The sequence below is a fragment of the Desmodus rotundus genome, chromosome 1, assembly GCF_022682495.2.
Source record: "Desmodus rotundus isolate HL8 chromosome 1, HLdesRot8A.1, whole genome shotgun sequence".
NCBI lineage: Eukaryota > Metazoa > Chordata > Mammalia > Chiroptera > Phyllostomidae > Desmodus > Desmodus rotundus.
In genome coordinates, this window is record NC_071387.1 from 172,373,503 (window position 1) to 172,400,642 (window position 27,140).

Consider the following 27,140-nt stretch of genomic DNA (forward strand, 5'->3'; position numbering starts at 1 on the left):
AGAAAAAGAAAACAATGCAAAATAAATGAACAAGCAGAACAGAAACAGACTCAGATACAGAGAACATTTTGCCAGAAGGGAGGGGGTTGAAAAAGCATGAAAAAGGTGAAGGCATTAAGAAGTACAAACTGGTAGGTACAGAATAGTCACAGGAATGTAAAGTACAACATAGGAAATACAGTCAATTTGTAATAACTACCATATTTTTTGGACTGTAAGATGTACTTTCCCTCCCAAATTTGGGAGGAAAATGGGAGTGCATCTTATAGTACAAATGTAGCTTACTTGGCTTGCTTGCGGGGGGGGGGGGGGGGGGGGACGGAGAGTGGCGGTGGAGCAGGGTCATAGGAGGCAGGAGGGAGTGTCCCGGCAGTGCAAAGCAAGGGAGGGAGGAGCGGAGTCCCTGCTGCGGCATACTATAGTGCTAGGGAGGAGGGTACAGGTGGTGAAGGTACATTAGGAGAAGAAAGCCTGCGGCACCCGTACATGCCTCCATCATGTGACTGGTGTGTCCCCCATTCACATTAACATAGGCAAATTCCACTGCAGGGTGACCTGTCAATGTGGCCCTGCAGCTGTTGCAAAACTACAACTCCCATCTTGCTTGGACAGGTTGAAATGATGGGAGCTATAATTTGGCAACAGCTGCAGAGCGACACAGGTTGTGGAAAACTGCTGTCCCCATAAAAGAGTGTTGCACAACCTGTGGCCCTCCAGCAGATCTCCCCCATAACAGTGTCAGCAGCAGATCTCCCATAACAGCACATTATCCACTGATGTTCTCAGCTACAGTGCCCCCATAACTATGAAGGACACAGTACTGATAGTTCTGTCATTACTGTATTTAGTTGTAGAAAGATGTGATAGTGTACCGTAGTCTCCTGTGGAATCTACCATAATTGTGGAAGGACGTCAAAGCAGAAAAGAATTTCATATAAAATCCCCTTTAAAGTGGAGGTAGTGAAGTACGCCAAGAACATGGGAACAGAGCAGCAGAGAGACACTTTGGGCCACCTCCAACCAAAAACATGATAGGGGAATGGAGGAAACAGGAGGATCAACTGCAAAAAAACGGACAAAATGAAACAGTGTTTTTGTGGGCGTGCTGCAAAATGGCCACAGTTAGAAGTGGATATGAAAGAGTGGATCACACGTCACAGGAACAATGGCTTTTCAGTATCTACAAAAATGATCACATATGAAGCCAAACGTCTTGCTGCAGAGAAAGGCACTGAGGACTTCACTGGATCACCATCATGGTGTCACAGATTTATGAGGAGATGTGGCCTTGTTATGCGCACCAAAACTAGGATTGCACAAAAAATGCCTATAGAGTATGAATCCAAGATTGTGTCTTTTCACAAATTTGTACTGGATGCAAGAAAGAAAAATGGATTTGAAATAAACCAGACTGGGAACATGGATGAAGTCCCGTTAACCTTTGATGTTCCATCAAACAAGACTGTTGATGTGAAAGGTGCCAAAACCATAACCGTGAAAACCTCAGGGCATGGTTAAACCCATTCATGGTTGTGTTGTCCTGCTGTGCAGATGGCACTGAACTGCCATCGATGCTGATTTTCAAGAGAAAAAAAATGCCAAAAGAGGCAATCCCAAGAGGAGTTATTGTTCATGTTTATGACAAAGGATGGATGGACGAAAATGGCATGAAGATACAGATAGAAAAAGTGTGATCCAAATGTCCTGGAGGGCTTCTGGAAAAACCTGCTCTATTAGTGCTTGATCAGTTTAGGGTACATACCACTGAAGCCACAAAAAAGAGATTTAAAGAAGAGAAAACCCATCTAGCCGTAATTCCTGGGGGGGCTTACCAGCCAGTTGCAACCTTTGGATGTTTCCATCAACAAGCCATGTAAAGTTTTCATGAGAGAAGAGTGGAAAAAATGGATGCCTGCTGGAAATCATGATCTGACACCAACTGGACGAATGAAGAGGCCTACTATTACCCAAGTTTGTGATGGGTGAAAACCTTATGGCAGTCAGTTAAGGATGAAACCGTTGTGAGATCCTTCAAAACATGCAGCAACAGCAATGCCTTAGACGGCTGTGAAGATGACATCCTCTATGAACAGAGTGAAGACAGTGATACTAGTGATTCTGAGGAACTGAGCTTCATAAATGTGGACAGTAGTGACAAGGAGTTCTTGGGGGTTCCCTGATGATTAGAGGAGTTTCAGGTACTTAAAGCTTGAAGTCAGTAATAATGGTTGTTAATGCTGCTGTTCAGTTCTGTTTACATTTACATTGGTGAAATGTTATTTATGTTATTAAATATTTTACTGTATTTTTTACTTCAAAATTTTTTCCCTAGTTTCCTCCTCTAAAACCTGGGTGTGTCTTATGGTCCGAAAAGTATGGTACATATGATATCAGATGGGTATGTAATTTATCAGGATGATCACTTAGTAATTTATATAATGTCTAATCACTGGGCTATACACCCGAAACTAATATATTATTGTATGTCAAATGTAACTGAAAAATAAACAAAAAAATTTAAGGTTTTATTTATTTATTTTCAAAGAGAGGGGAAGGGAAGGAGAAAGAGATGGAGAGAAACATCAATGTGTGGATTCCTCTCACACACCCCCTACCTGGGGACCTGGCCTGCAACCCAGACATGTGCCCTGACTGGGAACTGAACCAGCGACCCCTTGCTTTGCAGGCCAGCACTCAAACCAATGAGCCACAACAGCCAGGGCCAAAAAAATTATTTAAAGTAAAAAAAAAAAAAGAAGAAGAAGAATGAAGACAAGCTAAAGAATGGAAGAAAATAACTGCAAACTATATATCCAAAAAAGAATCAGTATCTACAATATATAAAGAACTCCCAAAACCCAACAGTAAAAAAAAAAAATCAATTAGAAAATGAACAAAAGACACAACACTGCACTGAAGAGAAAATACAGATGGTAAATAAGCAGATAAAAGATGTTCAGCATTCATTAGACAGCAGGGAAATGCAAAGTAAAATATAAGATATCACTATGCACCTCAAGAATGACTAAAATAAAAAATAAAAAGACAGTAACACTACTAAATGCTGGTAAGGATTAAGGAAAAACTGGATCTCTCATCACTGCTTATGAAAATGCAAAGTGAAATGGCCACTCTACAAAACACTCTGACAGTTTCCAAAACTAAACTGTACAACTCAGAAATTACACTTAGACATTAATCCCAGAAATAAACAACTTATCTTCACACAAAAACCTGTAAATGAATGTTCACAGCAGCTTTATTCATAATACCCAAAAACTGGAAACAACCTAGATGTCCTTCAATATGAAATAGTTATATCCATACTGTGAAATATCACTTGGCAATAAAAATAAATGAACTATTACTCTAAGTAGTAATTTTGATGAATCTCCAGAAAATCAGGCTAACTAGAAAGCCAATCCCAAAAGTTACTTACTATATAATTCCATCTATAGTTTTAAAAAGGCAAAAATGGGAAGTGGGGAAATATGCAAGGGAGATGGTATAGTAGTAATAAAAGGGCAAAGAATTCTTATGATGATGGAACAGAATATTCTGTATCTTGACTATCAATTTCAATATCCAGTTTGTGATAGTATATTATTATAATTCTGCAAGATGTTGACTCAAGCGGAAAATGGATAAAAAGTACCTGAGATATCACTATAGTAGTCCTTAAAACTGTATGTGAATCTACCAATTATCAGAAAATAAAATTTCACTGAGCGGTGTGGCTCAGTTGGTCGGGTGTCATCCCACAAAGCCAAAGGTTGCAGGTTCAATTTCCAGTCAGGGCCCATTCCTGGGTTGTGGGTTCAGTCCATAGTTTGGGTGATCAATGTTTCCCTCACATCGATGTTTCTCCCTCTCCCTTCCTCCCTCCCTTTCCTCTCTCCAAAAATACATACATAAAATCTTCAACAAAAAAGAAAAGGAAAGAAAGAAAGAAAGAAGAGAAAAGGCTTACTTCTAAAATGAAACATTTAGCCCTGGCTGGTGTGGCTCAATGGATTAGTGCCAGCCTGAAAAACCAGAGTTGCTGGTTCCATTCCCAGTCAGGACACATGCCAGGTTCTCAGTAGGGGGTGTGCAAGAGGCAACGACACACTGATGTTTTTCTCCATCTCTTTCTCCTTCCCCTCTCTCTAAAAATAAATATATATTTCTTAAATCTTAAAAAAATTTAAAAAATAAAAGGAAACATTTGTAAAATGGGGGAGGAAAGAAGAATGCTAGCATTTTTACTTTTTTTTTTTTTAATTTAAAGTTAGGCTAACCGAAATATCTAAGATAAATTAGAAAACAATACAAAATAGTTTACATATTTAAGTTTTCAATTAAATAGCTAAGCACTTTTAAAAAGATATAAATCCAAACTAAAACCTTAGAAGACACAGGGCAAAAAGTTATTGGCAACTAGTCCTTGGGTATGACACCAAGGCAGAAGCAACAAAAGAAAAATTAAACAAACTAGATTTTGGGAAAATTAAATTTTCATGCATCAAGTTACTATCAACAGAGTAAAAAGGAAACCCACAGAATGGGAGAAATATTTGTAAATCATCTTATCTGATAAGGGAGAAAAATCTAGAACACAGAGAACTGCTAAAGCACAATAACAAACAAAGCAACCTGATTCAAATATGGGCAGTGTGAATAGACATTTCTCCAAAGACGACACACAAATAAGTCCAAGGAAAGTGCTTATTGCCAAAAAGCACATGAAAGGATGTTGAGTAGCACTCCTCGTTAGGGTAATGCAAATCAAAATTACAAGATACCACCTCACATCCATTAGGATGGCTATTATCCAGAACAAAACAAAATAGAAAATGAAAGAAAAGAAGTGCTGGCAAGGACATGTTGAAATTAAACCCCTTGTGCACTGTTGGTGGGAATGTAAAATAGGACAGACACTGTGGACAAGAAATATGGATGGACCTCAAAATTTCTTAAAATTAAATTATTATATGATGCAGCAATTCTATTTCTCAATATACACCCCAAAAATTGAAAGCAGGGTCTCAAAGAGATGTTTGTATACCTATGTTTATGGCAGTTTTATTCATAATACCTACAACATGGAAACAACCCAGCTGTCCACAAGAGATGAATAATTTAAGCAAAATATGGTATATACAATGAAACAGTATTAAAAAGGAAATTTTGACATATGCTACAACATGGATGAACTCTGAGGACATTATAAGCAAGATAAGCCAGACCCAAAAAGACAAATATTATATGATTCCATGTACATGAGGCCCTTAAAGTAGTCAAAACCGTAAGAACAGAAAGTGAAATAGTGGTTTCCAGCAGCTGGGAGGAAGAGCGAAGGAATGGGAAGCTATTTTTAATGTATAAAAAAAATGCAATTTTGCAAGATGAAGAGATTTCTAAAGATGGGTATGTTGCCCTGACTCATGGCTCCGTTGGTTGGGCATCATCCTGCAAAGTGAATGGGTGCTGGTCAGGGCAATGCCTGGGTTGCAGGTTAGGTCCCCAGTCAGGGTGCACATGAAAGGCAACTGACTGATGTTTCTCTCATTCTCTGTCTCCCTCCCTTCTCCCCTCTCTAAAAACCAACCAAACAAACAAACACATACATACATAAATAAAATCTTCAAAGATGGATGGTGTTGACTGATGAACTATACTTAATACCACTGAACTGCACACTTAAAAATAAGAAAGTAAATTTAATGTTATGTATATTTTACTACAATTAAAAAGATTTAAGCTATAAATCCAAAAAAAGAAAAACTTAAATATTTGGGGGAGCTTCATTGTAAACAACAGTACTTGAATTGGGCTTCATGAATGAGTAGAATGTGTGAAAAGAGGCCACGTAGGAATTGCAGGACAGGAACTAAAAAATTAGTGATGAGAATGCTTACACTCGATCTATAATCATCTGCCTGTTTCTAAGAAATCAAACAGGACAGCATTTAAATTTTAATTTTCCAGAAACTGAATAAAGTACTAAAAGTTTATCATTTCTTTAAATATATTTCCAAACATTCAATATAGGTAATGTGAACATCAGTATTACATTATTCCTGCATATGTGTCAGTAAAAAGCAATTTGATCTTCTCAAATAGTACAAGTATCTTATCGTAGACTGTTTCCAATTCCTCCTTCATCCTTTATAACATTAGTTTCATTAATTTCACTCATCCATAAACTATCACCACTGAATACACTGTTTCTATTTCTAGCAACAATGGTGGATACATGTCATTATGCATTTGTCAAAACCCACAGAATGTACGTCACAAAGAGTAAACCCTAATGTAAATGTAATATAATGTGAGTTAATATAATGTAATGTGAGTTAATAACACAGTAATATTGGTTCAGTGATTGTAACAAATATACAACAGTTACCAGTAGAAAAAATGGGGGAAAGGGGAGTGAAGTATATAGAAACTCTACTTTCTCAATTTTTCTATAAAGCTGAAACTACTCAAAAAATAAAGTATATATTTTTAAATCTGAAATTAAAAATTACATACTGTATTAGAATAAATCTTACCATGGAACTTCTTGGCTCAAATACTGATGCGTTATTTTTTGGTAAATTTTTTTTTTAGCTGTATTGTTGTATTCCATTTATCTCTAAAATTTAAAACAATCATCTATGATAAACTGGCATATGCCAGAGAGGAAAACCCAAGGTTTCCTCATTTATGTTAACCCCAAACTTTTTTCTATAACATATGTTGAAAATATTGGGAAAACAGTGTTATTCTAGCTTCCTGTTAGAAGTACAGCTGTGAAGAAGGAAAAAAAAAAAACAATAGTTCTGGGGATCTAATGCACAGCAGTGTGATTATAGTTAACAATACTGTATTATATACTTGACAGTGGCTAATAAATCTTTAATATTCTTCTCATCACAAAAAAAGAAAAGGTAATTATGGGACATGATGGAATGATGGAGGTGTTATCAAACTCCATGGTGGATTTATTTTTCTAAGCTCACTCATGTCACTACCAAACTAATAGATCTCTAAGATTTCACTTCCTCCTCTGGGCCAATAGTTTTATCTTCTGGTAATTGAAAAGAAAGGATGGGTTACATAAACTAGACTATTTCTGAGTCACTTTCAGTGATAAAATTCACTGAAAATGTGGAAAATATCAGCATTCTGGAGAATATATCTTTCATTATCCATTAAATATACTACAAGAAAGGATAATACCAAGGTCAGTGAAACATTCCAACTGACAAAATAAACCCCAGGGTGTAAGAAATGGCAAAGATCTCTTGGGAAACATTTACTAGGTGTATAAACTAATAAGTAGCAAGTTTACTACTCAAATAAAGGACCAAAATAACTGTTAATGATATACATAATTATTACTGTGCATCATACTAAATACTAAATAAACAGTTCAAGGAAAATGTTTACAATTACTTTTTTTTTTTCCCAGAGATAAACCAAAAAGCAGTCAAGGAACAAGGTTTAAGAAGCCATTCGCATATCACTGAAGCGATCCTCCTTCAAGGGGCAAAGCAGGGGAAGGGGCCAACTTCTACTTAAATCAACCCAAGTATTTTTGCTTCTCTAGGACACTCAGTGCAGAGATTTTACTTTTCTTTCCATCCCCAAGCCAGACAATACTAATGAAGGCAAGTATAGTATGATTAAACGGAAGCACCAGGGGACCGTAAAAATTCTGTATCCCCTTATGAAGACTAAATTAATCAGACTGATATCCTAATACTGGAAGATGATCTTGAGCAATGAAAGGATACTGAAGAAAGAATTTTATAGCTAAAAGGATGTGTAAGTATGTACTTGTTAGTATGCATATTAAATTATAAAGTATCAGAATATGTAATTCATATATTTTTAATTCAATTAAAAAACAAAAGGTACCACTACTAGTGCATCTAAACTTACATACCTAGAAGACCCAAATATATCATCTAAAAATCTATTAGCAGTAAAGTGTAGCAGGTAATAATTTTTTTAAAAACCCATCTCCTCCATTTACATATGCAGATAAGAATCCAAGTAACAAAATAGCCCCATTCGTAACAGTAGCAGCTCTCACCATCCCTTCACTAAGTTTCTAGAAATACATTTAATAATATACATATTTCTTAATAATGACAATAACTGAATACTAATAAGAAACATGGACAAGGCAAGAGGAGAATCATAAACTCTACTAAAGGGCATAAGCATTAAGTAAATGCAAAACTTACCTTACTAGAGATATACTATTTATACTATTGTAATGATATCAATTATCCCCCAAATTAATCTATAAATTCAAAGCATTCTCATCAACAAACCAACAAGAATTATTTTTAGAACTTAATGATTCAGTCCAGCTTGAAAATTCTTTGAAAAGTAGAGTAATAAACTGACACTTCCAGATATTAAGCATACCAAAGGGAGTGGGGGTCAAGATAGTATAGTAACATAACCAAAAAATAAAAAATAAAAATGAAATCCTGACATAAATTAAGTATATTTGAAAATTTGCTACTAATAAAGATAGAATTTTAAAGGTAAAAAGATGATTTATTCAACAAATGGTGTATAAGTCATTAAAAATTTGGAAAGAATTAGTCTAGATGATTATTTTACTCCCCAAGCCAAAATAAGAAAACTTCAGTTACTATTTTTATAATGTTGGCATAAATCCATTCTAAGAATATTACTAAATCCAAAAATGCACAGACCAAGTTTGACATTAAAATTTTAACTTTTTATATGGGAAAAAACATAACCAAAGTGTATAAGCAAGAAATCAATTAAAACCATGTGCAACACAGAAGACATTCAAATATGTAATATATCTAAAATAATTCTTATATTTAACTTTCCCAAGTCACAAGTAAGCACTATATTTAAATCCAGGCAACCTGCATCCAAGACTCTGTTCTTATATACTTACTACAGGGTGGCGCAAAAGTCAGTTTACAGTTTTAAGTATGTGAAACAGAATTTATTTTTGTACTATCATTTATGAATTTCTGCAAATAGCTACAATAAGGGGTTAATATCCAAAATACATAAAGAACTCATGCAAGTCAACACTAAACAAACAACTGAATTATGAAATGGGCTGAAGACCTGAACAGACACCTCTTCCAAGAAGGCATACAAATGGCCAACATATATATAAAGAGATGTTCAACTTCACTAGCTATTAGGGAAATACAAATCAAAACTATAATGAGATACCACCTCACACCTGTGAGAATGGCTATTCTCAAGAAGACAGGTAATAAAAAGTGGTGAAGAGGTTGTGGAGGAAAAGAAACCCTCATTTACTTGCTGGTGGAAATGTACTGTAACTGGTACAGGCATTATGGAAAACAGTCTGGAGGTTCCTCAAAAAATGAATATAGTTACCATATGACCCAGCAATCCCTCTTCTGTGTATCTACCCAAAAAACCCCAAAACATTTATTCACAAAGATACATACATCCCTATATTCATTGCAGCATTATTCACAGTGGCCAAGACATGGAGACACCCAAAGTATCCTTTGTTAGAAGATTAGATAAAGACGTGATACCCATATACTACAGAACACTACTCAGGCATGAGAAAAGATAAAATACTGTCATTTGTGACAACATGGAGGGGCTTTGAGAATATTATGCAAGCAAATTAGGTCAGTAAGAAAAAGCCAAGAATCGCAGGATTTCACTCATATGTGAGATGTAACTGAAACTCATGGACAAAGACAACAGTATGGTGGTTACCACAGGAAAGGGAGTGGAGGGTAGTAAAGAGTAAAGGGGGGAGAACCAAGATGGTGGCGTAGGTAGACACACTGCGCCTCCTCACACAACCAGAACTGACAGAAAATCCAACGGCAAGGAAGTCCGACACCAAGGAAATAAAAAATAAACATTCATCCAGACAGGCAGGAGGGGCGGAGAGGACTCGAGTTGCTGTGGTGGGACCGAGACTGGTGGAGTGTGGGACCAACGGGGCAGGCAGTCTGACCACTGGCAGACCCTGCAGCCCCACACTCATGCACAGATAAACCGGGAGGACTGGCGGGGAGCGAAGCAGACCAAATAACCCAGGGCTCCAGCGCGGGGAAATAAAGCCTCAAACCTCTGATTAAAACGCCTGTGGGGGTTGGGGCGGCAGCAGGAGAGACTCCCAGCCTCATGGGAGAGGTCATTGGAGAGACCCACAGGGGCCTAGGGCGTGCACAAGCCCACCCACTCGGGAACCAGCACCAGAGGGGCCCAGTTTGATTGTGGGTAGTGGAGTGAAAGACTGAAATCCGGTGGAGAGGGGAGCCGGCGCCTTTGCTCCCTCTCGGCCCCTCCCCCACGTACAGTGTCAGAGCACAGCTCCCAGCGTTACCCCGCCCCGGTGAACACCTAAGGCTCCACCCCTTTAAGTAACAGAAGAGCCAAAAACAAAAAAAACAAACAAACAAAAAAATGCCCAAATGACAGAACACTTCAAAGCTCCAGAAAAAATACAACTAAGCGAGGAAGAGACGGCCAACCTATCGGATGCACAGTTCAAAACGCTGGTTATCAAGACGCTCACAGAATTGGTTGAATTTGTTCGAAAACCAGATGAAAAATGAAGGCTATGCTGAGAGAAACAAAGGAAAATGTACAGGGAACCAATAGTGATGTGAAGGAAACTGGGACTCAAATCCACAGTGTGGACCAGAAGGAAGGAAGAAACATCCAACCAGAAAAGAATGAAGAAACAAGAATCCAGAAAAATGAGGAGAGGCTTAGGAACCTCCAGGACATCTTTAAACGTTCCAACATCCGAATTATAGGGATACCAGAAGGAGAAGAGCAAGAACAAAAAATTGAAAACTTATTTGAACAAATAATGAAGGAGAACTTCCCCAGTCTGGCAAAGGAAATAGACTTCCAGGAAGTCCAGAAAACTCAGAGAGTCCCAAAGAAGCTGGACCCAAGGAGGAACACACCAAGGCACATCATAATTACATTACCCCAGATTAAGCAGAAAGAGAGAATCTTAGAAACAGCAAGAGAAAAGGAGACAGTTACCTACAAAGGAGTTCCCATAAGACTGTCAGCTGATTTCTCCAAAGAGAACTTACAGGCAAGAAGGGGCTAGAAAGAAGTATTCCAAGTCATGAAAGGCAAGGACCTACATCCAAGATTACTGTATCCAGCAAAGCTATCATTTAGAATGGAAGGGAAGATAAAGTGCTTCTCAGATAAGGTCAAGTTAAAGAAGTTCATCATCACCAAGCCCTTATTATATGAAATGTTAAAGGGACTTACCTAAGAAAAAGAAGATCAAAAATAGAACAGTAAAAATGACAGCAAACTCACAGTTATTAACAACCACACCTAAAACAAAAACAAGAGCAAACTAGGCAAACAACTAGAACAGGAACAGAACCACAGAGACGGAGATCACATGGTGGGTTGTCAATAGGGGAGTGGGAGGCAGAGAGGGGGGGAAAGGTACAGAGAATAAGTAGCATAGATGATAAGTGGAAAATAGACAGGAGGAGGGTAAGAACAGTGTAGGAAATGTAGAAGCCAAAGAACTTATAAGTATGACCCATGGACATGAACTATAGGGGGGGAATGTGGGAGGGAAGGGGTGGGCAGGATGGAGTGGAGTGAGGGGGCGGGAATGGGACAACTGTAATAGCATAATCAATAAATATATTTTTTAAAAAAAGAGTAAAGGGGGCCAAATATATGGTGACAGAATAAGATTTAACTTTGGGTGGTGGGCACACAATGCAACAGAGATTACAGAAATGTACACCTATATGATCCAAGACTTCTGGTCAAAATGGTGATGTAGGCCTACATGGCTCGCCTCTTTGCACGACAACATCAAAATTAAAACTAAAATATATAACAACCATCACTTAGAACCATCAGAAATCGAGTTGAATGGAAGTCTGACAAATACGGAAGTGAAGAAACCACATCCATCTACATTGGTAGGAGGGGCACGAACACAGAACAGGCTGGCCCCACACCCACATGAATGAAAATTCGGGAGGGATACCTCGGGAGCGAGGAGTCCCAGACACACACCAGGCCCTTCAGCCCAGGATTCCAGTGCCAGGAAGGTAAGTCCCCCCCACTTCTAGCTGCAAAAACAAGCAGGGATTGAGGTGATGGAGGAAGCTGCTGTACCCCTAAGCAGTTCCTCTTGAGGAACCGACACACAGATTCACCTCTTGAGACTCCCTCTCTCTGAGCTCCAGCACTGAGGTGTCTATCCCATACTTTGTATACCAGTTGAAGGGCACCACAGGTATACGAAGAGAAATGAAATGCCTGGCATCTGGGTGAACAGAGGCCATTGTCCCATTGCCGAGCCCTCCCCACACGAGGCCCATTGGCTGGTGCCACATCTAAGACTCCATCAACCTGGCTAACACTGTGTGATCCCCCTTGGAGATCCACAGAGGCTCTGCCCCATCCAACTTAAAGGCCCACCCAAGCAGCTTTTCCGTAAGAATGACTCAGCGTGGCTCCTAAGTCTTATTAAGCAAGCAACAGTTGGCTTAGATGAAGTTGGTGGTCAGTGGTCACAGACAGTCCTTGCAGCTGACTGGCCTGGGTAAATCCCTCCCATTGACCTGCCAACAGCAATTAAGGCTCAACTACAAGAGGAGGGTGTACTCAGCCTACACAAAAGGCCCACCGTGAGTACCCAACTTGGGTGATTAGGAAAGGCTGTGCCACTGGACCCTACAGGACACCTATTGCATTAGGCTATGCTACCAAGACACGGAGTCAAAGCAGCTCAACATAATACATAGAAACACACACAGGGACGCTGCCAAAGTGAGGCGACAAAGAAACATGGCCCAAATGAAAAAATGAAAAAACAGATCTCAACTCCAGAAAAAGAGCTAAATGAAATGGAGATAATAATCTATTACATGTAGAGTTCAAAACGCTAGTTATAAGGATGCTCAAGGAACGTAGTGTGGACCTTAGCAGCGTAAAAAAGACTCAGAAATGAAGGATACACTAAATGAAATAACAATTTACAGGGAAATAACAGTAGAGTGAATGAAGCCAAGAATCAGATCAATGATCTGGAACATAAGGAACCAAAAAACAACCATGCAGAACAGGAAGGAAAAAAAAAGAATCCCCCCAAAATGAGGACAGATAAACAGCCTCTGGGACAACTTTCAGAGGTCCAACATTCACCTCATAGGGGAACCAGAAAGAGAAAAGACAAAGAAATTGGAAATCTATCTGAAATATAGTGAAGAAAACTTCCCTAATTCTGTGAAGGAACTAGACACGCAAGTCCAGAAAGCACAGAGTCCCAATTATGATAAATGCTAAGAGGCCCACTCCAAGACACATCATTATTAAAAGGCCAAAGAGTAAGATAAAAAGAGACACATAAAAGCAAGAGTAAAGAAGTTAGTGACCAGAAGGATGCAGATGGGAAGGGGGAGAGCGAGAATGGGTGAAGAGGTGAGAGAATTAAGTAGTACAAATAAGTAGTTACAGAATAGCTACAGGTATATAAAGTACAGTACAGGAAATGAAGTAGCTGAAGAACTTATATCCATGACCCATGGACATGAACAATGTGGGGGGATTGCCTGAGGGAGTGAGAGTTCCTCGGTGGAGGAGGGCAAAGGGAGAAAAATTAAGACAACTGTAATATCATAATAAAATGATTTTTTAATTATATGATCCTATTAACCAATATCACCCTAAATTTAAGTTACTGTATTGATTTCCATATAAATAACTGTAAACCTACTTTTGCTCCACCCTGTATATTGCCTGTCTCAGATTTACAGAAGTATCTGAGAACAGCTAATACCCAATTTGTTTAAGAATGCACATAAAGAGGTAACCTATATACTACTGGAAGTATAAATTGATACAAACTCTTCAGAGGGAATTTGATTCCATCTATCAATTTTAACTACATACATAGCAAATGCAACTTTAGGTATTTATCTACCAGAAAAAACTTACATAAGAGTGAAAAAATTTATGTGCAGAGTACAAGAGTCAACCTATATTCTGTACAGTATTGTTATGTATAACAACCTAGAAACAATCCTAATGCTAATTAACATATACCTACTAAATTCCCTTATATATAAATGAAATATACCCCCCATTTTAAAAATATATATGAATATACACGGACACTGACATGTTATAATACATGTTAAGCACTCAAAAAATACAGGACACACTAAAAGATTATCTCTGGAAGATGACATTATGGACACTTTTCATCTTCTATATAATAAATTTCTGCATTTAAATTTTAATAACCAGTAAAATAAATTAAGGTAACTCTTTTAGCCCTTTGCCTATCAAAAGCCTCTCACTGCTTGTACCATATTCATTCAGCCTTTTTGGCCTACTCTAAAGTATCTCACTCTATATAGATACTTAAAAGACCAATTTACTGGAAATATTATTGATTCAATAATTAAGGTCAGTATGATAAGGAAGATGACTCCCCAGAGTTTCTGGCTTGGGAATAGTTTTCAAAAGAAAGGACAGACAGGACACAATGTTGGTACTGGGTATCTAACAAATCCATCTGTATCTACTATACAGAGTCCCTGCTATTCTGTAGTTAGACTCAGAGCAATTAACTAAATCTTTTGAAGTCCCCAGAGATTAACAGGGCACCCAAAGAATCCATTTGCTGCTGCCAGGATCCTTATCTTTTCCTAGAAAACTAAGAGTAAATCTATTCTAGTCACAAAAGATATCCCAGTATGCCTCTTAAATCACTTCCAAAATCTCCATGGATGGGGAAGTCAAACCAACTTTTTCTAGGCTGGGTGATAGCCTTGTCAAGGAGATTCATTTTTCAATTAGAGGTTTCTTGCATGGGCTCTTAATAGAAACAAAACAACCTCCTTTTCACATCACCACCCAAGGTTCTAGAATTACTTTAAGGCTTGAAATTCCAAGGATATCATTATCAAGAAGATAGAGGCGTGCTCCAAACTTTGGGATCATGCAAACAATATAACCTCAATATGGAAAAACATTTGCATCAAAGTCACTGCACTCACACTAAAATGGAGCTCCAATATTATCTTCACAGAAACTTACACAACGTGGACAATAAAAGTAGTGCTTCTTTCCATTCACGTTTCAGATAGTAACCTAGGATTACTGACAAATGAAAGTGTTTTACCATATGTTACAGTTTAGAATTTTATCCTTTTAGAAATACTTTGAAAGTTAACTAGAGGGGCTTCTAGCTTTCTGGCTGAAAATATCTGTCTGAACCAATGTTTACCTCATCTCCCTCACACACACAAAAAAAGTATAGAAACAAAACTAATTCTCACTGACAGAAATAACTTACAAATATGGAAAGGAAAAACACTACTAATAAGCCCCGCTACTGGATTTATAGAAATAAATATAAATGTGAATGCATATACCTGTGCACATACTGTATAGATACACTAAGGAGGCCTGGGAGCAGTGATACCCCAAGAGCAATAAACACAAGAAGCGCCCAGATCTTGGCTCCTAAGTACCATTTTCCATTAAAAATAACTGGAACAAATTTGAAGGTAAGTCTGGGCCATCATCTTGTGCTAGATAAAAGAAGTGCTCAAAAAAAGAGCTATGTCAAAAAGAAAATAAGCCAGCCAAACGGGGTTCCCACTAGCTAAATCAAGAACAACTTCATGCCCTGGCCAGTGTGGCTCAGCTGGTTGGAGTGTGGTCCTGTAACCGAAGGGTTGCAGGTTCCATTCCTGGTCAGGGCATATACCTAGGTTGCAGGTTCAATCCCTGGTCTGGGCACGTATGGGAGGAAACCAATTAATGCTTCTCTCTCGCATTAATATTTCTCTTTCCCTTCCTCTTTAACAGCAATGGAAAAATGTTCTCAGATGAGGATTAAAAAAAAGAATTTCATCAAAATAAATGATAATGGAATATAACCCAATGAATATAATGAGTCGATAAGTGTATTAATGTAAATAAATGAATAAATTAAAAATCTGATGGGGAACAAAATATTTGCAGTTTCAAAGAACCTACACTTAAAATATTTAATTACAAATAAGGAAAGATTACTTTCACACAGGAGATGTCTAGCAATTACAAACCTTAATCACATGATCAATGACTACCAGCAATGCAACAACTGAAAGTACCTGCAACCTAGTAAGATGAGAAGAAAAGAATGCAGTGACATTCTTTGACAACCCTTCCATGACAGCCCTGCTAGAGATCTAATCATACAAATCTAATTATAAAAATCTAATCACAGATCTAACCGTAAGAATATCTGAGAAATGCAAATTAAGGGATATTCTCGGACTTCCAGCCAAGATGGAGGCGTAGGTAGACACACTGTGCCTCCTTGCACAACCAAAAGAAGGACAACAATTTAAAAACAAAAAAACCCAGAACTGACAGAAAATCGAACTGTATGGAAGTCAGACAACCAAGAGTTAAAGACACATTCATCCAGACCAGCAGGAGGAGACGAGCACCCAGGCGGAGAGGACTTGCAGCAAGGCAACAGCTGGGGGACCCAGGGAGGTGGCAGATTGTGGAGCGGGGTGGGCAAAGCTGCAGCTGGCCCTCGAGGCAGCAGCTGGTGGACCTGGTGACAGACTGTGCAACCCAAGTGGGGAAATAAAGCCTCAAACCACTGATTGAAAATACCTGTGGGGGTTGATGCAGCAGCCAGAGAAACTCCCAGGGACCTAAAATGTACACAAACCCACCCACTTGGGAAGCAGCACCAGAAGGGCCCAATTTGATTGTGGGCAGCAGAGGGAGTGACTGAAATCCGGCAGAGTGTAGCAATCGCTATTACTCCCTATCGAACCCCTCCCCCACATATCCGTCACAGTGCAGCCACAAGCATTATCCAGCCTTGGTGAACACCTAAGGTTCTACCCCTTTATGTAGCAGGTATGCCAAGACAAAAAAAAAAAAAAAAAAAAAAAAAAAAAAAAAGCCCCAAATGAAAGAACAGACCAAAGCTCCAGAAAAAATACAACTAAGCGAGGAAGAGATAGCCAACCTATCAGATGCACAGTTCAAAACACTGGTAATCAGGAAACTCACAGAATTGGTTGAATTTGGTCACAAATTAGATGAAAAAAAGGAAGGCTATGCTAAGAGAAAAAAAGGAAAATGTACAGGGAATTGATAGTAATGTGAAGGAAACTGGAACTCGAAAATCAACAGTGTGGACCAGAAGGAAGAAGGAAACATCCAACCAGAAAAGAACGAGGAAACAATTGAAACAAATGAGGAGAGGCTTAGGAACCTCCAGGACATCTTTAAACGTTCCAACATCCGAATTATAAGGGTACCAGAGGGAGAAGAGGAAGCGCAACAAATTGAAAACTTATTTGAACAAATAATGAAGGAAAACTTCCCCAATATGACAAAGGAAATAGACTTCCTGGGAGTCCAGGAAGCTCAGCGAGTCCCAAAGAAGTTGGACTCAAGGAGGAACACACCAAGGCACATCATAATTACATTAGCCAAGATGAAACAGAAGGGGAGAATCTTAGAAGCAGCAAGAAAAAAGGACACAGTTACCTACAAAGGAGTTCCCATAAGACTATCAGCTGATTTCTCCAAAGAGACCTTACAGGCAAGAAGGGGCTGGAAAGAAGTATTCCAAGTCATGAAAGGCAAGGACCTATATCCAAGATTGCTCTTTGCAGCAAAGCTATCATTTAGAATGGAAGGGAAGATAAAGTGCTTCCCAGATAAGGTCAAATTCAAGGAGTTCATTATCACCAAACCCTTATTATATGAAATGTTAAAGGGATTTACCTAAAAAAAAGATAAAAAATATGAACAGTAAAAATGACAGCAAACTCAGTTATTAACAACCACACCTAAAACAGAAACAAAAGCAAACTAAGCAAACAACTAGAACAGGAACAGAACCACAGGAATGGAGGTCACATGGAGGGTTATCAACAGGCGAGTGGGAGGGGGAGAGTGGTGAGAAAGGTACAGAGAATAAGTAGCATAAAAGGTAGGTAGAAAATAGACAGGGGGAGGGTAAGAATAGTATAGGAAATGTAGAAGCCAAAGAACTTATATGTATGACCCATGGACATGAACTATAGGGGGGGAATGTGGGAGTGAGGGGGGTGCGCAGGATGGAGTGAAGGAGGGGAAATGGGACAACTGTAATACCATAATAAATAAAATATATTAAAAAAATAAATTCCTCTTTTGTTACAGCCAGATGTTACCACCGATTCTATAGCATTCAGAATATGACTGTCCACAGCCTTGTATTACTCCCATCTTGTCTAAGACCTACATGCTTTGTGTCTCTGTATCAGTCAGGGTAGATGAGGCTGTGCTGCAGCAATAAAAAAAAAAAAAAGGAATATTCTACAAAACAACTTTATCTGTAATCCTTCAAAGTGTCAAGACCCTAAAACTAAAGACAGAAATTGTTCCAAATTAAAGAAGTTTAAAGACCAAAAATACATGACAACTAAATGTAATACATGATTCTAAATACATGGTGCATGAACTAAACTGGATCCTTTTGCTTTAAAAGACTGGGACAACTGGTGAAATTTAAATGTTCGCAATGTATTCTTGTTAACGTCCTAATCTGATGGTTACGAGGTCATTATGTAGGAGAATGTTTTTGTTTGCAGGAAATAAACATTAAACATTAGGGGGTAATAGGGATCAGGTGGGCAACTGTCAGACGGTTCAGAACAAAAAAGTTCTTTGTATTGTGCTTTCAACTTTGTGTATATTTGTTATTGTTCCAAACTTTAAAATATGAAAAAAGAATCACAAAAAAAATGTATAGTAGTACTAAAAATCTAGGAGGGGTATAGCTACAGGTGAGAACAGAAAGGAATTTGTAGAGAATACAAAGTGGATTGGGAGGAAATGATAATAAAACACAACACATCTGAGGTACCAGATACACAAAACAAAGCATAGAGTTTTGTGTACCAGATACACAAAACAAAGCACAAAACTTTTCGAAAAGAAGGAAAGTTTTCTTGACAAGAAGGATTGGGAGAAGTGTGTCCTGGGCAGTCAGCCAGGTAATAAAACCACAGAATAGCTGCCACGGTTAAAGCCTCCAGTGCAGCTCTCTACACTGGAGAAGATCTGACACTTGGGCAGTATAACTGTGACAATGGGAGAATATCATGTCCTGAGGGACAGGAAACGTGTATGAGGACAAGCAACCCACAAACCCTAAAAGAGAAAACCATTAGCTAAATATGCCAAAGCCAGAAGAAAAGGGATTCATTTGCCTTGAGGAAATACACTTAAGTGATCAATATGGTATAGTCTGGACCATAACATAAAACTTTAACCACAAAAAAAATCTAATATTTGAAGAAAAACGAAAACCAAGACAGATATACTAAGTACACTAAGACCAAATCTCCTGTACTGTTAATAGAGGAAACAAATGACAATATAAAAATAATAAAACCAAATCCTATGAAAAAGCAAGAGTTCTTAGAAACTCTATCCACCTACCTCCCCCGCAAAGTAGGAAAATAAAAAGAACTGCAGACCAAATTAGTGAGCTAAAAGATCAAGCCTCGAGACTTCCCTGAATGTAACACCACAAGACCTCCCTTACCAAAAAAAAACAAAGGAAGTAATGAAATCCTCAATATCCACCTATTTCTCAAAGCGTGGTCTATGGGCTCTGGAAGTCTAAGACCACTTTCAAGGAGACTTCAAGGTCTAAATTATTTTCATGATAATACTAGAACATTGTCTGCCCTTTTCCATTACTATATTGACAGCAATGGTGCAAAAGAAATGGTGGGTTAAAATGCTAGCACTTTAGCGCATACAAAAGCTGTAGCATCGTGCCATACTACCACTACATAATCACATATTTCTTTTTAAATGCCACTTTCATTTAAGAATATCTCTAATGAGGCAGTGAAAAAATAATTTTATTAAATTTCAACATTTCAATACACATCTTTTTAAAAAGCTCTGGAAAGACTATACTTTCAGGGATCATTTCTATAGTTCGTTAAAAAGCTCTTGTGTAATTACTTTGAGCTATGAGCTAAATTAACCTTTTTTCCCCCATAAAACACTATTCGGACCAAAAAACAAATGAAAAGCTACAGTCAAACAGACTTAAGAATTTGGCAGATATTTTCTTAAAAATAAATGAAATTACCCTGTAACTTAAAGGGAAAGACGCTAACATATTTGTTACCGATGATTACCATTTCAACTTGCAAGTGAAAATTTAGAACAGTGAAAAACTTGTGCTTGACAACTTTACAACACTGAAGACCTTTCTGATGAGATTAGTGGTGATATTAACAATTTTGTTTTTGTTTGCTACATAATGAAATGTGTCAACATTTGGGGAAAAATGTGTAATTCAATGAACCAGTATTTCTCAACCAACCAATACATGGTGTTACAAAACTATGAACAGGTGCAAGATTCAAAGTGCAAGAAAAACAATGAATTTTCAGGTAACAAGAAATGAAAACCACATTGATATGGTTTCAGATTTGACAATGCAACTACCCTTTAAAATACTAGTTGTCAATTCTGGTGTTGAATCAAAGAATACCCACAACCACCTTAAAAAGCTGTGAAAATACTCCCTTTTCAACCAATACCAGTATAATGTTAAATTTTCTTCATATATCTCAACCAAGATAACATACTGCAAGATTGAATGTAGAAGTGGATATGACAATTGAGCGGTTTTCTATTCAAGCACACATAAGGGACTTCCAAAAATATGTAAGGCCACACTTTTTGCTAAAGATGTTTTTGAAAAGTTATTTTTTATTAAAACAGTATTAATGTCAACATCAGTGATTTACTGTTATCCTCAAACTAATTTGTAAAAATTTCTAACATGGGAATATAATAAATATAACCCACATAAACCAAAGTTTTGGGGTTCTCAGTAATTTGCAAGAGTATAAAGAGGTCCTAAAACCAAAAAGTTTGAGAACAGCTGTCTCAGAATTATCTACTTCTAATTATGCTATGCTATAATAGAGTGTCTCCTTCTAAGGATAAATGCAATATATAAGGCACTCAGTACCAAAGCAAGTTGTCCAAGACTACTCTTATTTTCTAAGTTTTCAGCCTTCTTACCTTTTTTCTATTCCCTCAACTCTTCTAATACAGTAAAAAGGCAGGAAACAGCTTACTATGTACAAAACTAAATGGGCTCTGAATAAGGAAGGCCCTAGGAATGAAGTCCTCAGACTTTTATGTCTGTGTCGATTACTTAGATGTCTTTTTATTTTCTAGTTTTTCTACTACATTCTATGTACCTAAAGTCATAGATATCCTCCACATAAGTAGGTTCTTCTTCTATTAACTTAACTTTTAGATATTCTTTTCTATTGTCTTACATACTATCATTTATAAAGGCTGGCAAGGCCTTCTTCATCCAATGGTACCTGGAATGAAATTTGCAGTGACAAGAATAGAGTGATAGAATTCAACTGTGCTTATTTCATAAAAACAGACAAAGGCAATTTCAAAATTTTAGAAACACTGACAGAGAAGACATCTATCTTTGAGAGGTAGGACAGAAAGAAAAGGCACAAAATGGAGAAGGAAGGTATAAAGATAAAAGCTTGTGTTTTAAGAGGCCAAAAGCATAATAATACGAGAAGGTATAAAGGGTTGTAGAAAGTCTTAATACAATAATACATAACAACCTGATCTTAACAAAGGTAATTCAGGGGTTATTAAAGAAAAAAAAGTATTGAGGAGACAAAGTACAAATAAAAACAAAACATAAATATCAGATTAAAATACTGGCATGCAAACTGAGTTGAAATACAAAAGGGATATTCAGTACTACATAGAGCTATCAAAAAATTGTATCTACTTATGTTTGGAACAGGTTTTTTGTTTTGTTTTATTTTCAGGTGATAAGCGTGGACTAATAAGTTTAGAAAAAAGGGGAAGGGGAAAATATAATTAAGAAATATCAGCTGAACATAGAGAAAATAGGGGAAATAAATGAAGCTAACTAAAAATAGGAAGCTAAAGGAATTAGAAAAGCTGAATAATAGCTAGATCTCTTTTTTACAATTAGGAAACAAAGATAGAAGAGAAAGCTAAAAATTAAATCTGAAACGTGGTATAGTATGGTTCAAGAGTTAGTGATGGTAGGCACCAAGAAAAAAACAACAAATAATGTGGAGTAAATCAAAGATAGGTGAAGGGCAGAAGTGCTGAGCTTACTTCCTCAGAATATTCTAAAGTAGATATTTTACAGCATAATTCATGTATTTTGTATGCAAGAACAAACAGAATGCATTCAAAAATGGAATAACCCATTGTGAACTAAACACAGGTACAATATATGTTGTTAGAAAAGTCAAAGAGAAAGACACCTTTAGGATTTTTTCTGGTGCTCCCGAAAAAAACAAAGCATGCAAGAGAAATGGACAGGAAAGAGTAAAAATAAAAATGTAAACAACAAAGCATGATTTAAAAAATCTACGTTAGTAGCAATTACCAAAAAATAAAGGACTTTGCCATCCAACTCCACTAAAATTCTGAATTATCCCAAATACTTTGTAAACATTGCCATCATCTATTTCTAAACCAAAAACAGCTTAAACTCTAAATCATGTCATCTATAAGCAATTATTTAAAATATGCCTTAATATGCACCTAATTTTCTGAAAAGTTTAAGTGTGTTTATTAAAGTTTGGTATTGTTTACTACCAAGAGCTCAGTACCTATATCTCTAAATTTACTGAAATTGAGAGATTTATGAATATTATGTAAAACATCTACAGTATCACTCCATTAAGAAAACAGTCAATAGAAATATTTAACTGATTATCACCTTTTTTAGACCTCTTTTCAGATCATTGTCACATTTAAACAAGGCTTTGAAAATATTTTACAGTGTGACAATATCATAAGGCCTAATATTCATTGTTAATTCCGTGCTAAACTAACAAAAGCCTAAGTAATCCACAAAGTAAATTTTGTGATGGGGGTAATTAATGGCAACTACAAACGTGAATAACTTACTTTTAAAAATATATTTCTCAACTAGAACAGAAACAGATTCACAGAATGGAGATCACATGGAGGGTTATCAGTGGGGAGGAGGAGGGGGGAGATGGGGGCAAAGGTATTATTCTCTGTACCTTTGAAGCATAAATGGCAGGTACAAAATACACAGGGGGAGGTTAAGAATAGTATGGGAAATGGAGAAGCCAAAGCACTTATATGTACAACCTATGACGTGATCTAAGGTGGGGGAATGCTAGTGGTAGGGGGGTACAGGGGGCAGGGGAATAAAGGGGGGGAAATGGGAAAATTGTAATAGCATAATCAATTAAAATATATTTTTTAAAAAAATGTGTTTCTGCCTCTAAACATATTGCTCCCTCAAGAAGAAAAATCAAGAGCAAGATCTAAAAACAGGGATTTAAGTAGTTATTTCTGAGTGCTACAATACTTTTTATATGTAAAATTTACTAATGCAAAGAAACATCTTCATAAAGTGATAATTCTCTATAAAAGACTTGCTCTATTAAGGCTTTGTTGCTTTGAGGCCAAATATAAGCCATATAAGGAAACTGAGGTTCATTGCCATTTATTTTGTTCCACTCTTTCAAATGCCCAAGAATAACCTCTTTCGCTGCCTAATGATACGTTCCAAAATCATAAATAAATCAGTTATGCACTTAAATTCCTTGATAAAGCTACTCTGACTTAACAGGAATTTCTGGATGGTTCACAAATCTTACCAGCAGCTTAAAAAAAAATTTTTTTTAATCTCCAGAAACTAAGCTCCGAGGAAAAAATCAAAACAATGTATACTAATAAATAGTTAAAAGAACCCCATTTTGAAATGTACTTAATAAAAGAACAAGTTATGAAATAACTTGATCATATTCTTTAAAACCTACCTTTTTTTAAACCTTAAGCCAACAATTTTTCTTGGGGTAGCATGGGCAAACCAAACAATTTATATTTAAAATATACCAATCAACAGAATACCACATTTATTTAATAATTATTCAAAAGCACAGTATTGTCCTTCACTTCCCTTTACCACAAAAATACTGGGGAAAACCAAACTTTAAAAGATATCATTGGAGAAACATTTGTGTTTGCTGCGAACAAAACTAGTCTGATCTTTAAAGACTGCCGATTGGTTCAGAAGTGTTTGTAACTCTGGTGGAATGTTTCCCATGCTTAACTCACTCCTGCCCCCACAGCAGGCACCTATCACTTACTCGGGCTGAGCGGGCCACAGGAGGGCTAACACAAAAATGTAAATACTGTACTATTCAAAAAGCACAGCTGTTTATCACAGGCAATGCGATTCCCACGAAAATCGTTTTAAGCGTTTTACACCCCTTCCTATATGTTCGGTTCTCAATTGCAGAGAAGTCCTAACAAATCAAACCACTCCCAGGTGTTCGTTTTTTCATTATAACTCACTTTATCCATAACATTTACTCCTTCCTTTTCCTTCCTCAGTCAGTTAAGAAAAATCTAGCAGACACTGCTTTCAACTAATTAACAAATACAAGGTTCTAAATGTCTGAAAGGAAAAAGTTACTGAAAAAATGTATCATCCACCTAGAAAAACGATTAAAAATGGCAACTTTTTTATTGTTTACAAAACCCAACGAAATATATTTATAAGGGTTGAATTAAACACTCTGTGTACGATTAAACGCAAAAGCCAAATAATCGCTAACAGTACAAACAAATGTGGCAGCCATCTCAACAGTAAATCACTCACTGCAGCCACCTTTCTTCCAAAGCAAAAGTTGCCAGGTTCAGCAACTTAATAAATAAAAAACATACACATTGTATATGATCCGGGAAACTAAAACTTCTGGACCTAGTGCTGAACAAAGGCACTCTTTCTTCGCATTGCTTAAAAGTTTTCGTCCCACCGCATTCTTACGATCTCTTCTAAAATAACCAGACTCCAGATGGTAGGGGGAGGGGGAATCAGTTCTCCTGCCCAGCACCTGAAAACACTGTCCAGGTCCACACAGCCAAAGGGAAATTTAGGACAACTCGGGGAAAGGTGAGAAACATTAACTATTCTCCCTTTTCCGGCCCAGGAGCTTTGTGACTTCTAGACACTTTTCGTGACAATTACCTTTCGGTCGGACAGTGTCTCAGGGCAGCTTTTTCAAGGCTTCGCCAGACATGATTTCCTCCCCTTCATGAGTCACTTGGGCTCCAGCCGAATTTCTCTCCGGTGAGAGCGGATGTGGAGTGGCCTCCCGCGGTAGGAAGAGTATTCTGCTGTGGTGGGGGCTGGGAAGAGGACTGGTTTTCTGGTCTCGAGTTTTGCAGGAGGTCCCAACCCCAACTAGGATCTCCGCAGGAAAAAAAAAAAAAAACTTTTCACTCGTGACACCGCCCGGAATTACCGTGCGAAACTCACTTCCGGCCTTGGCGAGAAGCAGGATCCAGCTCTGTCCAGGGGAACCCGGAAAACCAGCTCAGCGCGCCGGGGAGGGGGCGTCGGCGCGAGCGGCGGGCCCCGGGCTCCCGGCGCGCCCCGCACTCCCGACGGCGGCGGGACTCGGCCGACGGCGAGGGCGCGGACCGTGCCCGGGCGCTGGGCGAACCTCGGCCGCGCTAGGCCGCCACCTCTTCCTCCACGCCGACCCCAGAGCGGGGCGGCGGGGTTATTGTCTCGCTAGTGCCTGCCGCGCCCTTCACCCGCGCCGCCGCCCGGGGCGGGAGCCGAGGTGCAAAGCAGGCCGAGGACGGCCCCCTCCCCGGGCCGTCCGTCCTTCGGTCCGTCTCTCCCCGCCTTCCTTCTTGCCCTCGAACCCTCTTCTCCTCCCTCTCCCGGTTTCCCGCCGCCGTCCCTCTTCCAGCTCCTCTCCCGACTGCGGAGGCTCCCCCGGGAAGTGCGAGGGGTGGGGGCGGGCAGCGGCTACGTCTCCTCACGAGCCCGCGGGGCCGCCACAGGGGCCGAGGCTGCGTCCCGCGCTGCCGAGCCACACTCGCTCGAGCGAGACTGCGAGGGGAGGGGAGGGATGGGGAGGGAGGGAGAGAGAGAAAGGAGGAGGAAGGGGGCTAGGGCGGAGGGGAGCTGCTGCCTCAGAGGCCGCCGCGGCGACAGCGCCACAGCCCCGGCGGCCTGGGGGCGGGGGGAAGAGGCTGCGCGCGGCGGCTCCGCGACGGGGGCGGGGCGGCCTCCCGCTGGCTGCGCCCCAACCGCCCACAGCCGGGCTGGAGGCCGGCGCGAGCCAGTCACCGCGCGCGGGGGCGGTGCGGGTCGACGTCGGCGGCAGGGGGCCGGGGTCTGGAGCTGGGGTACCGCAGGGGGAGGGGCAGGCGGCGATAGGGGCTTCGCCTGAGAGGCGTGGCATGGGAGGCCCCCTCTTACCCCGGCCGGGGGAGGCCTCCCTGCGGCTCCCTAGCCGTCCGAGGTGGGGTGTGCTAAGGATCCCGGCTTCCCCGCGCCCAGCCCGGGGAACGGGAAACCCCTAGGCCTCCGCCGGCCCGGCCACTCCAGTTTCTTTGTACGACTGTAATCGGTGCTCAGGGTTCAAGTCTCGCCCCGGTTTGTAGGCTGCAGGTATCTCAGCTGCAGCACTCCAACTTCCCCTAATGGCACGCTCAGTATGCAGGAAACCGCAGCGGCAGCTCCGAGTTGCTTCCCACGCCGGCCCTTGCCCTTAGCTCGCCCGCCCGGCAGCGCCGCTGGGGTCGTCCAAGTCTCGGCCTCACCCCAGCGGGGAGACAAAGCTGTCGATGGGAGGGAGAAGACGGCCCGCGAAATTGTCTCGAGATAGTGCCTTTGTTAGAGGAAACGTTGACTACGCTCCGAAGGCGTCGCAGGCTTCCACCGCCAGCAGTTTTGGTGGTGCAGTCGTTGCATTGCGCTGGCCCTAATAATTCACTCTGGCAGGGTTTGCGTTTATTGCAGAGAAAACTCTTAAGCTTTCTGTCAACACATATGGCAGAAAATGCCTCAACCATAACATTGCACAGTTTTTGCAGTTACTGCTTTAAATATGTTAACAGACAAGACGGCCTTGTTTTACCCGGAGGAGGAACGTACTAGCTACGGAACAAACCACGCCCCGCCCCCAGTCTCTGCTGTACTTAACCGTGAACAGTGATGGTAATTACTCCCTGAGTCCCCGAAGTCA

The 27,140-nt window shown here is 39.4% G+C and overlaps 1 protein-coding gene across 11 annotated transcripts in view; it reads right to left on the reverse strand.

Annotated features, from left to right (window-relative positions):
• The window catches only part of ERBIN (erbb2 interacting protein), a 124,651-nt gene extending 98,422 nt beyond the window's left edge, over window positions 1-26,229 (reverse strand). For 4 of the 11 annotated variants that reach the window (XM_053913164.2, XM_053913163.2, XM_053913147.2 and 1 more), the window contains exon 1: window positions 25,124-26,159. The gene's annotated coding sequence lies outside the window, so the exon portion shown is untranslated. Of the gene's footprint in view, window positions 1-25,123 lie in introns of all 11 variants that reach the window. The other 7 variants (XM_053913143.2, XM_053913151.2, XM_024578468.4 and 4 more) reach the window with 6 other exon arrangements.
• Window positions 26,230-27,140: the final 911 nt, after the last annotated feature.